The 11,351-nt window shown below is 46.8% G+C and overlaps 1 protein-coding gene across 1 annotated transcript in view; it reads right to left on the bottom strand.

Moving 5' to 3' along the window:
• Heg1 (heart development protein with EGF like domains 1) overlaps positions 1-11,345 on the bottom strand; it is an 81,621-nt gene extending 70,276 nt beyond the window's left edge. Inside the window, exon 1 of the mRNA XM_023702171.1 lies at positions 11,249-11,345. The gene's annotated coding sequence lies outside the window, so the exon portion shown is untranslated. The remainder of the gene's footprint in view (positions 1-11,248) is intronic.
• Positions 11,346-11,351: the final 6 nt, after the last annotated feature.

Here is an 11,351-nt window from a genome sequence, read left to right as displayed (position 1 = left end):
GGCGAGGAGGGCGAGGAGGGCGAGGAGGGCGAGGAGGGCGAGGAGGGCGAGGAGGGCGAGGAGGGCGAGGAGGGCGAGGAGGGCGAGGAGGGCGAGGAGGCGGGGAGAGGAGGGACAGGAGCCCGGAGGAGGGGCCGCCCAGGGGCCCACAGAGCCGGCGCCCGAGCTGCCCGCGAGGGGCTCGGCTTCGGACGGTCACGCAGCGCGGGCGGCTGACTTTGTAAGTTCTGCGGTTAATTTATTCTCCAGACCTCTGTGAAGTGGCCCAGGACTGAAAGGAAATCATAGAAACACAATTTGTCTGAACCGTTTACAACTGCTGAAAAATGGACACAGCGGAATGATATTTCAGCGCAAAGGGCTCAGAGGGAAAGGAGGGGAGCTCGCGCTGGCATCTCTCTGAGGAGAGGCAGGGCCAGGGCTGTCCGCTAAAGACAGAAACAAAACGTTTGCCAACATGATTTGTAAATGTAGATAGGCAAATCTGATATTAAAATATCAGATTTTTAAAAATCTATTAAAATATAAACAGTATTTTATAAAATCAGTTGTATACCCTAGACAGTTAAGAGAAAAAAATAGAGGAAGGAGAATGACTGAAAAGATAAAACAAAAAGAAATTGACCAAAAGAGGAAGAAACAAGCTTAGGAAATATGTCTTTTAGAAAGATACACCTGGAATGCACTGTTTAGTGCTTGCCTAGAATATAAGGCCATGGATTTGATCTCAGTACTCCCCACACACACACTCACGATATGTCAGGTTAGGATAATAATAGTGCAAAATGATATAATACGATATAATAACCTGTGTGGCATGTGCCAGCCACAACAGCATGTCACATGAATTGTTTCAGCTCATCCTTGAGCTACCCTCTCAGGTAGTCTGATTGTTTCTGATAAGAAAACTGAAGTATAGGGGGCTGGGGAGATGGCTCAGTAGAATAAGTGCATGCCTGGCAAGCACAAGGGCCTGAGTTCAATCCCCAGTTCCGAGAAAAAAACAAACAAACAACAACAACAACAACAAAAAAACAAGTATAGTAAGATTAAGTAACTTACCCGAAATTACACAGCAAATAGCAAAATTGGACCCAAATTCAGTTCTGTCTGGTTCCAAAGAAAATTTAATTTTAAAAAAGTAGAAGAATGAAAGATAAGAAAGAAAGAGCAAAGCTAAGACAGAGAATTATAAGAAAACAGGAAGGGGTACTGAAAGTGAAACCCAGAAAAGACAGAGCTGGGTTTCCTCCAGGTGGGCTCCAAGGGCTCCACACCACACTTCTGTGGCACAGGCGACAATGGTACATCCTGACATCCTATGTGCCCCACTGTCCAGCAGAGTTTGAGTTCTGGTGGGATTTAGAAGGAAGGAAGAGGTAGTGATGGTCAGCATCAGTGATGATTACAGCACACATGAGTAAGGACAGACAAGAGAAGGCAGGAAGAGACAGGATGACCCAGGGTTGAGTGGTCAATCAGAGAGTAAAGGAACTACCAGCAAGCAAAGCGGGAGTTGTTGGGGGAAGGAGGGTCATGCCTTTGTATCTATAACTGTCATGTGTTGGTTTAAACTGAAGCATCATAAACACCTGTGAGAGAATGTCTGGCAGTGAGCTGAAGGAATGGAACTAGACTGCTAATGGGAAGAAAAACTATTTGGGAATCACTCAGAGAAAACAGGAAGCTGCAGTCTTTCCTCCAGTCCTTCATACCTAGAATGCTCCACTTCCTGCCTCTTGGCCTTTTGGCAAAATAGGATTTGTTCTCACAACCATGTCACAGAGTAGCACCTCCAAAAAGCCTTTCCTAAAGACAACACTCTCCCTCTACCCTGTACTACCTTGTTAGATGATTCATATTCACATTCTGCAGCAGGGGTGGCCACCTTGTGCCTAGGAAGCATCAGCAGAGGCCCACACACAGCCTCTGATCACATTCCTGTGTCTCTTCCAAGAAGCTGTGGCTCACAGAAAGTGCTTCACAAAAGATCACTGAACTGAGCTGGAGGTAAAAGGACAAGAGGGGAGCTGTAAAGCTCAGCTCATTTGGAGGGAGAGGAGATGGGATGGAATTAAGTCATGCCAATAAGAGTCAGGTGAAAGGACAAAGAGATAGACTGAAAAAGACCACTAAGATTTGCTAAAAATGTTCATTTCTCTGCCTCTTCTCCAATTTTCTATTCATTCTTCCATGACTACTTTCTTTATCAAGCCCCATTTCACGTAGTATAATAAATAATGCCTGATGGTGTTCCCAGGAAGCATTGATGACTAACAGGAACATAACACACATGCTTACAAAGAGCATGTCCATATGAATTAATGCATTCCACCCTTACAATAACACTGGGATAGCAACAGAACTGGTTCATGTGTTCTCTATGTTACAGATATGCAAGTGGGTACAGAGATGAAAGTATTTGTTCCAGGTTATGGATCACTTTATTATGGCTAAAACCACTTTCTGTCTCTACATTTACAAGTGCTTTCACAGTCATAATTATGTTTGTTCTTCCTCAAAGTATTCTTCCCATTGAGGCATGAGGAAATTAAGACCTAGACATGCAATGTAGCTGACCCATGCCACATAGCTAGAAAGTGGAAAGAGTTAAGACCAGAAGTCCTCTGCATCAGAGCTCCTGAGCCACACTGGCCATCTGTCTTCTTTAACTCTGCCAGTGGCTACTGTCAGCAGCACTCCATTACCACAAAGCATGAGTACACTATAAATAATTCCTAACAAGCCACAAGAATTCACCTACCCAAGTAAGTACGATCCTCTTCAAAGAGGTCCCATTAGAACAGTACTTATTCCAACAATACTGTTATTGTTCAAACCATTTTTAAAAATTTGCTAATTTCTTTAAAAGCCTACAGAATATTCTCTTGAGTTTCATGAATAAAGACAAATTTTCATCCCCTGATAATGGATTTGGATCATTTTGGAAACAAAAATCCAAAGCCCAGTCTAATAAACCATGCAGGAGATAGAGACAAGCGACCCATTTTGGATCCAGGTGCTGTCTGACCATAAAGCCACACCAGTGACTGGCTTGTGGGCCTACACATGGCCTCTGAAAGGGGCTCCCAACTCCCTCAAATGCTTCTGAAGTACATGTCAATGCCCCTCAAAGGTTCTGAACTGAGGGAGAATACCCATTGACTAAGTGCAGGTCTGACCGAGTTCTGTGCAAATGGTTATTATTTTGTACTCACATCTCATTCACTCTTTGTATTCAATCTTATTGCTTCATATGTGTTCACCTGGTCTCAGATGATCACACATGGGGACAATTGCACTTAGTTTTTCTGATTTCACATCTTCAAATCTGCCTCTGTTCTCTCTATGTGTAAAGCTAAGGATGGTAAGTTCAAGGTATACTGAGGAATGAAGAAGGCAGCAATCCAGGGAAGAGGAGGACCAAACAGAGGTCTCTACAAGATAATCCTGAGCTCTCCAGTTCAAAACTTGTGCCCATCCAATAAAATGTATGAAGAACAAAGATAGTTGTAATCAACACCGTGATCAGTATAAACGAGCACCAGTGAAAGGAGCAGTAGCCCTAGAACTATGAGTTTTGGTGCTCAGGCACCAAGCAGTCTGCTTTACAGTGGTTAGATAACATTCCCCAAGCAAGGTTCCACAATATAGATCCATAAATAGCCCATTTGACAGATGAGAAACTTTAGCAAAGAAAGGCTAAATACTCTACCCAAAGTCCTACAGCTGGCAAATGGCAGTATTGAGATTTGAACTAAGCCTATTGGACTTGCAAGCTGAGTTCCGTGACTGCAAAGCCAATGGGGTTCTCATCCAAGATCTGGTAAAAGATGACCCACCCTAACTTTTCACAGGCACCAAGAAAATCATGGTGGCACCAGAGGCTATAAAAGTGCAACTCATCCTCAAATTGAAGCTCTTTCCTCCATATCCTGACACGGCAACTCAAGGAAGAGAAATGGGTTTTCACCACAGCCCAACATGACACACCACAGCCCATCTCTCTGGAAAATAACTAGGGCCTCTCTCATGTACCATTGCTACACCTTCCAGCAGTGTGACTGCTTCCGGTCCAGGAACAGAAATGGCTGGGCCACTTGGGACAGCTTGACCTTTTCTTTAACTGTCTCTCTCCTCGATCTTCACCTCCCAACTTAGAAACAACAAGGGTCAACTTACAAAAGCCAATGCTTTGCCTCCAGCACCCTAGCTGCTTCCTCACATAGAAATGGGAGCTTCTATTATTTGGGGTCCACAGAAGTCAGAGCCCCTCTCATCTTCCCAACAAACCTAAGAGTCTGTCTGCCTGCCACACTATCTAACCTGAACATTGTACTTCAGCGACTTTATAAGAAAGGAAAACTAGTACAGCCCCGTGAAGCTCAAGAGCTAAACTATAAAGCACAAGGAATCTGCCCATTTTTTATAGCCTCTGTGGTTTCCCACTCCTTAAGAGACTGTATACCCACAGCCCTACCCCACATGGTAGTACAAGCTCTGCTGCTGTGCCCTGCAGGCACCTGGGAAGCCGATCTGACCTCCTTTCTGCAGTTCTCATAGCCATCCATGAACAAGCCACCCTGCCACAGAGGCCTGCCTGCCTGCCCAGCCTAAAACAAGACAAGTATAGCCCTGCCTAGGCCATTTGCCTGGATGTTCCCCCCACTGACAGGCTCTGTCTGCTGCAGGCGGGGTGGGGGGGGACACCTTATGCCAAATTTCTAAGGCAGGAATGATTGACACATATACAACGACACAGGTGTGTGCAGCAAGTGTGCAGTAGAGCAAGAGGAGGTCACAGAGGCAGCAGGGTCAGACCTGTGGACTTTATATTCCAAAAAGGAGGGCTGGATTTTATTCTAAGTACAATGAAAAGCTCTTGGAGAATTTTAAGCCTGAGAAGGAGGTGACCTGAATTACATTTTAAGAAGATAACTCTGGCTTCTGTCTGCACTGCCTAGAGAGTACAAGAGTGGATGAAGTAGAACAGAAAAGAGAGTGGAAATGAAAGGGACCAACTCATGACATTATTTCAGAAACAGAAGCAACCAGAACTGTGACCTCACCTCCACCCCACTCCCCAAAAGACACAATGGGAGAAGAAAGCAGAGGAGTGGAAGGTGACCCCTAAGCCTCTGGATTAGGTAACCAGGTGGATGGTATTGCCAATTCCTGACATGGAAAGAGTGGGCAACTGACAAGTTAGGGGCCGAGAATCAAAGGTTCTGGTTCTCTCTGATTTCCCTTTGTCATTTCGCTGTCAAACTTTGCCACTGGGAAGGAGGCCAACATCTGCTGTCTCCTATGTTTAGCATATGGTAGGCAGGCTTTTCCCTGGCCTTGTGAAGGTCCCCACTAATCAGCTCAGAATCAAACCCATGTCCTTTCCTCAGGCCTCGTTCTGCCCCATCTTGCAGCTCCCTTGACTGGGGCCTCTTCCTCCTCACTCTCTGCACTGGATGTTCCTGGCCCCAACAGAGCCAGTTTTTTCTTCCTTAGTGGCTTCCACGACTGCCATCCTCCCCAGGCTGAGTTCCACCCTGGCTTCTCTCTAGCTTGTTTTCATATTCTCAAGATTCCGCATAATTTTTTCCATAGGTGTAATCATTAGGCCAAAAAGCTAACACAGAGGTAGCCCCCCTAAAAGCAAGGCAGCTCCTCTCCACACCCCATCAGGCATCCTGGCCCATCAGCCTCAAGACCTTCTGTTTTGCTCTTTTACCTTTACCCTCACGTCTCTCCCTCCCAATCTCTATCACTTCCTATCAATCCATCTTGTTTGCCGCCTTCCTCTCCACAGCATGGGCACAATGCCATCAGGATTCTGCCTGCCACCGTGTAATGACTGGGCTGGAGGGAGGGCAGATCTGTCTGCAGTTCATTTTTTTGGTTCTTACACCAAGCACAAATGGACCATGATTTGGTAAGCTACCTGGTCTCTCTTCCAGAGCTGGCACATGCTCCTCCATGTGGGTGTCATAAAACCAACATCTTAATTAGACCTCTAAGGCCCTCCATAAAGAGACCTAGTCCCCTTTCCGGAGGGTCTTAGTGAATGTAGGGCCCAACTGGTATCCTGAAGTCTTCTCCTCCAGGCTTCCTGGCTATTGATCACCTCCATTTAGAAAGTTTTGACCTTTTCAACATTTGGGATTCTGCTAATGCCGACAATCTCCTACCTCATCATATTTCCATGTCCCTGTCACCTCCCATGGCTAAATCAGCTCCTTCCTTCCCTATGACGTCTCTCTCCAGTTCCATGCAATCGTAAGCTCTGCATGCTGCACCCATCTCTAATATCACTCCACTGGTCAATGTGATCTTCCTCAGTTACAAATCATTAATGCATGATGTTTGGGATCCACCAAGATGTTCCCTAGGGACATCACAGATGCACCTATAAGCTAATGTCACCTGGTACCTCCTCATATGTAGTAGGATCTCAGCAAATATTTCCTGAGTTATGAGTCAGTCAAAGGGGACACAGACACCCACCCAACTCCAAAACAAGGTGGAAGAGACAAGATAAAAACATTATACTCCTGCCTACACAAGATGAATGTTGAGTATGTAGAAAAGAGCACAGACATTAAAAAGAAAATGATTTTACAGCATCTGAGTGGCTCTCAGGATCTTTACCATTGAATAGTAGTCATGACAACTAATAACTGCCTCATACCAGCCACTGCCCAGGTTTCCAGGAAGAGAACCCACTAAGAAAGTCCACAATTCATTTCTGTTTGGATCATAATTAATGGAGTTTTCTCTGCCACCCATCACCTATGGACTAGTATATAAGTGGTATACATGTCACAATCTGTATAAAGTGCCATTTTATGCATGTAAAATGAATTGATGTCTTAACTTGGCCAATTAAAAATATTTTTTAAAATTTCTTGGCCAGCTAGATAGCTCAGTGGACTAAAGCTCCTACTTAGGTAGGTGCAGGGACTGGAGTTTGATCCCTAGCATGCTGTGCCAGCTCCACCCCCAGGGGGCAAGCTGAGATGGCAACTGAGACTGGGCGTGGTGACGCTAGCCTGTAATCCCAGTGCTTGGGAGGCTGAAAACAGGAGGATCACTATGAGTCTGATCTGTGTATTGAGACCCTGTACTAGAATACTTTAGCAAATTTTTTTCTATAGATTGTCCCAATTATCACTGCCACCTTCTCCCAGTCCTGGTCCCCAATTTCTATAGAAAGGGAAGAGCAGGGAACTAAGGAAGGGAAGGAGAAGACTAATAAGCAACAGGGGACCTCAGAGATCTAGAACAACCACACCCGTTTTACAGATGAGAAGACTGTGGTGTTGTGGAACAAGCAAATGTATTTGGTCAAAATCTGTTTGAAATGCCTCCTCCATTTTCTGGATGACCTAATCTTGCCAGACTTCATTTTCTACAAAAAAAGGGAGAGGGGAATAAACAATGGCTCACAAGATTGTTTTGTGGGTGAAATGGGATAAGAAATGTGAAAACACCAACCCTTACAGGCACTCAAAAGCTAGGAAGTAGAAAGAGAGACCAAAACTGGTCTTCTTCCCTCTTGCCCTCCTGGGATTCTTTGAAGAAAGAGGCATTCATTGAGCCACGACCTCCATTCTTAACAAAAAAGATGCCTGGGACAGAGGGAGGCTGCTGAAGAAGGCAGCAAGCACCAAACAAAACCACAGTTGCCATCTGTTCTTTGCTTTCTTCCTGAGTGTCTCTGGACAAAGACCAGTTAACTCCAGGATACTTTCTCAGTCATCTGGGCAGGCTGCTGGAAAGCAGAGGGATCACCCTGAGGGCAGCGGCTCCTGCCCCAGCTGGCTCTCCAGGGCTGGAAGGCAGTGACTGCCCTGCTGGCATGGAGTACCCTTGTCTCCCTCTGCTCACACTAGGCAGGCCTGGGCAGAAATACTGGCTCAGCATTTGCACACATGTAGAGAGAAGCAATAAACAGGTTATTGCAATGCTGAAAGGATGTGGTGGTGGTGGTGTTTTTTTTTTTTTTTCCTGCACTGCTGGGGATCAAACCCAGCAAATATTCTACCACTAAGGCCTTTATATCTATCCTCAGGCCTTTATATTTTGAAATGGATCTTACTAAATTACTCAGATTGACCTGGAACTTGGAATCCTCCTTCCTCACGCTCCCCAGCAGCTAGGATTACAGTCCTGCACCAAGACTGGACTGTACCTTTAAGCACATATGCCCTCTAGAGCCCTTTGTCTCCCACTGGCCTTCTGCATGGGACACCTTCCATCAAAGCAGCCTAGGGGAACCTGGTCCCCAGCTTGGGCAGGTGATGGCCACATTTCTGGGGAAAATCTACTCTCCCTTCCCTGAGTGTCTAGCTCTTGCCCAGCCTGGACCTTCACTGCACCTTGCTGGTTCTAGCAGCAGCCAAACAAAATGACAAAGTTGGCCCACAAAGTTAGAGCAATTCAAGCGACAGCTATTTAACAGCTCAGAAGGGGCTGGGCTCAAAGTGCTTCCTTTACCCTAGGGAGCTGCATTTTTCTAAGATTATTATTCCTTGGGCTGGCGGCTCAGCCACTCAGCGTCATTTCCCCTTTGGGTGGGAAGTTCTTTCCTTTCTGCATGGATTTTCATTATGATTTCAACCCCCACTCCCCCCCCTTCTCATCTGCAGATTTCATAATTAAAGCATGGCCTATGGATTGGAAAAAAATCAAAGCATATAAATTTAGTACTCAGTTTAGAACTATGGCTCGGAAGCTCCGCAGTAGGAAACCACACAGAAAAAGGAAACTTCTGGGTCTCAGCCTACTTATCATTACTGAATGAAACACCAGCAGTACATGGCAGCTGAGCAGCTAGCAGAGTAGCAGGTGGGTACAAAAGCCTAACAATGGCTACACAAACAGGGGGCTGTTCTCCATGGACTTAGACTCCAACCCAGGCAAACAATTTATAAATGGAATGTAGTCAGTCAACAGTGAGAACCTTGAACTCTGCCAGAAGAAAAAGGGCTAGAAATAGCCCACTGGGAGGAAAAGGACATCTGTGGTCCCTGCTGCTGACATGGTGGATTTGGAAGGCCAAGCCACGAGGGCCAGGCACTGACCACTGGAATCCCACAGCAGGAAGGGGTTGAGGTCAGTTTCCCAGACTCTCAGACAAAGCACGCTATTTGTAGGCCTCAAGACTCCATAGCAGCAAGAGTACTCCCTCCTGAATGCAAGCAGGTGGACGAAGAGCCTGAGTGACCATCTGTCAGGGCGCTGGCACCCCTGGAGGCCCTTTCAGCCTGAACCATGCTATGCTGCCTTATGAAATAAGTGCTGGTAATGCCTAGTGCTGCATGGAGCTCAATCTAAACCAGCCAAGGAAGTGCTAGGGTTAGAACACTGGGGCTTACTGAAGTCACCTAATGCTGGTTATCCTGTGTGTTGTTTCTTTGTTTTCCCTAAGTGACACTATTTGAGCCACTGCTCAAAGCAGGCACAGATCTTGCCTGTGTCTTCAGCTATCTCACACACCTGGGTCCTCCATCACATTCCAGATGAATGATCCCCAGATGAATCAAGCAAAAGTTTGGGGAGCAAAGACCAGCAGCATTTCTGCAGTGGCCATGAGGAAAATCTGGCTAAGGCCCAATTCTTATTTCCCTATAACCCAAGTGCCCCGTGGTCCCTATCTCTAAACAACCACTTTCTAGGATGTATGGGGATTCCCAGCCACAGAAGGAAGGAGATTCCTGTACCAGCCTCCTCCTAGCAGGGCCCCCCAAGTCAGCATTTCTCCCACCTATCCCTTCACCAGAGCAGGCTCTCGTCTAACAATGCACGAGTACCAGCCAGAGACACCTGTCTTCTGTTCTCTGATGTCCTTCCAAAATGTCACCAAATATCATACCATGTCACTCAGTTACTTTTCTACTGCCAAGATGTCAGGAAATGTTGATTCCCCCCACAAAACAAAACAATGTTGTAAGAAATCTAAAATGAGTTTCTTTCTCCTCTCCCTTTGCTACTGTTCCTCAGTTTCTCAAAATTAGGCCAGTGGCTTTGAAATTCACAAGGATGGGGCAGTTTGCAGTGATGGGAGTATGGCTGAATATGGAGTTGAGGTTTTACTGGGGATGGTGGGATTTTTCTTATTTTATCCTAGGAGACATCCCTAGGCTGGATCAAGCACATTAATTCAAATGGGGGAATATATATATATATATATATATATATATATATATATATATATATTTGTAGAATACAACCCAGTTGAAATTTAGGGAGCTGAATCTTCTCGACCTTGACCTAAACTCTATAAACTGGTGTCCACGTATCAAGAGCTGGAGTCCCTCCAGGACGTCCCTGAGAGTGTGTGCCCTGTGTCACTGACAGGAAGGCACAGGCTGACACCACCATGCTGCTGACTTTGTTCAAAGCACTTTCCATTATTTTTACTTTCATTTTGTCATGCCATCACCAGGAGACTAGGGGGAACAGGGCCATCACTTCCATTTCACAGGTGGAGAAACTAAGACCAAAGGAGAGGACAGTCCCAGAGCCACAACAACATTATAGTTAAAATTCCAACCAGTCCTTGGCATTTTGTTTGAGGCCAGTAAAAGGAGCCAGATACAAAGGCAGCAGGGGAGACGGTCAGCTCCTGTCTGCCTGGGAGCACAAGGGCCGCTGGAGGGACAGCTCGAAAGGAGAGGCAGGGAGGAAAGGTTTGGGGGCCCTGCTGGGCCGTTTGCGTTGAGAGGATCGAGCTCCCTCTTTCCCCCAAGTTCCTGTGTTTTTTAGGATTGAACCAGTACATCATGTGGCCTTCAAACTACATCCTTTGTCCTTTTCACATCCTCAGTGCTAGCACCTTTTAAAAATCCGTTATTTATACTGGAAAGTCTGGCTCTGTAACTGGAGAAACCCGTTTTGCATCTATAAGGAGAAAAAAAATTAAAGACTCGGGACCCACGGCCGGAAGTTATCACCCCCGAGGTGGAGAGGCGCTTTGGGAGGTCTTTTTCTTTTTCTCGAAGGAGTTGGCGGCGGTGGGAGGCACAAGGGGTGCCCCAAAAGAAGAGAGAAGTTTTCCTTCAAAGCCCGGGCGGGGGGCGATGGTTACACCCCCAGTTCGGTCACCAGGGCGCACGTGCCTCCTTAACAGTCCACTCTGGGGGTCCCCTGCACGTCGGGCTGGCGGGGTCACAGGTCGCACCAGTCGCGGAGGGGCCCAGGCAGGGATGCAGCCCCGGGACGCGCCCACAGCCCGGTCCCGGCTCTCACTCACCCGCGCTCGCGCCTCGAGGAAGCCGGCCGGAGCGTCCCCGCCGTGTCGCGTGGCCGGGGCCAGGGGCCGAGGGCCCGCGGAGCCCCGTGCTGGAGAGGGGCGC

The sequence above is a fragment of the Octodon degus genome, unplaced genomic scaffold (assembly GCF_000260255.1).
Source record: "Octodon degus isolate 3935 unplaced genomic scaffold, OctDeg1.0 scaffold00147, whole genome shotgun sequence".
NCBI lineage: Eukaryota > Metazoa > Chordata > Mammalia > Rodentia > Octodontidae > Octodon > Octodon degus.
The sequence above is the reverse complement of the archived record's forward strand: the minus strand, read 5'-3'. Positions and strand labels throughout refer to the sequence as shown.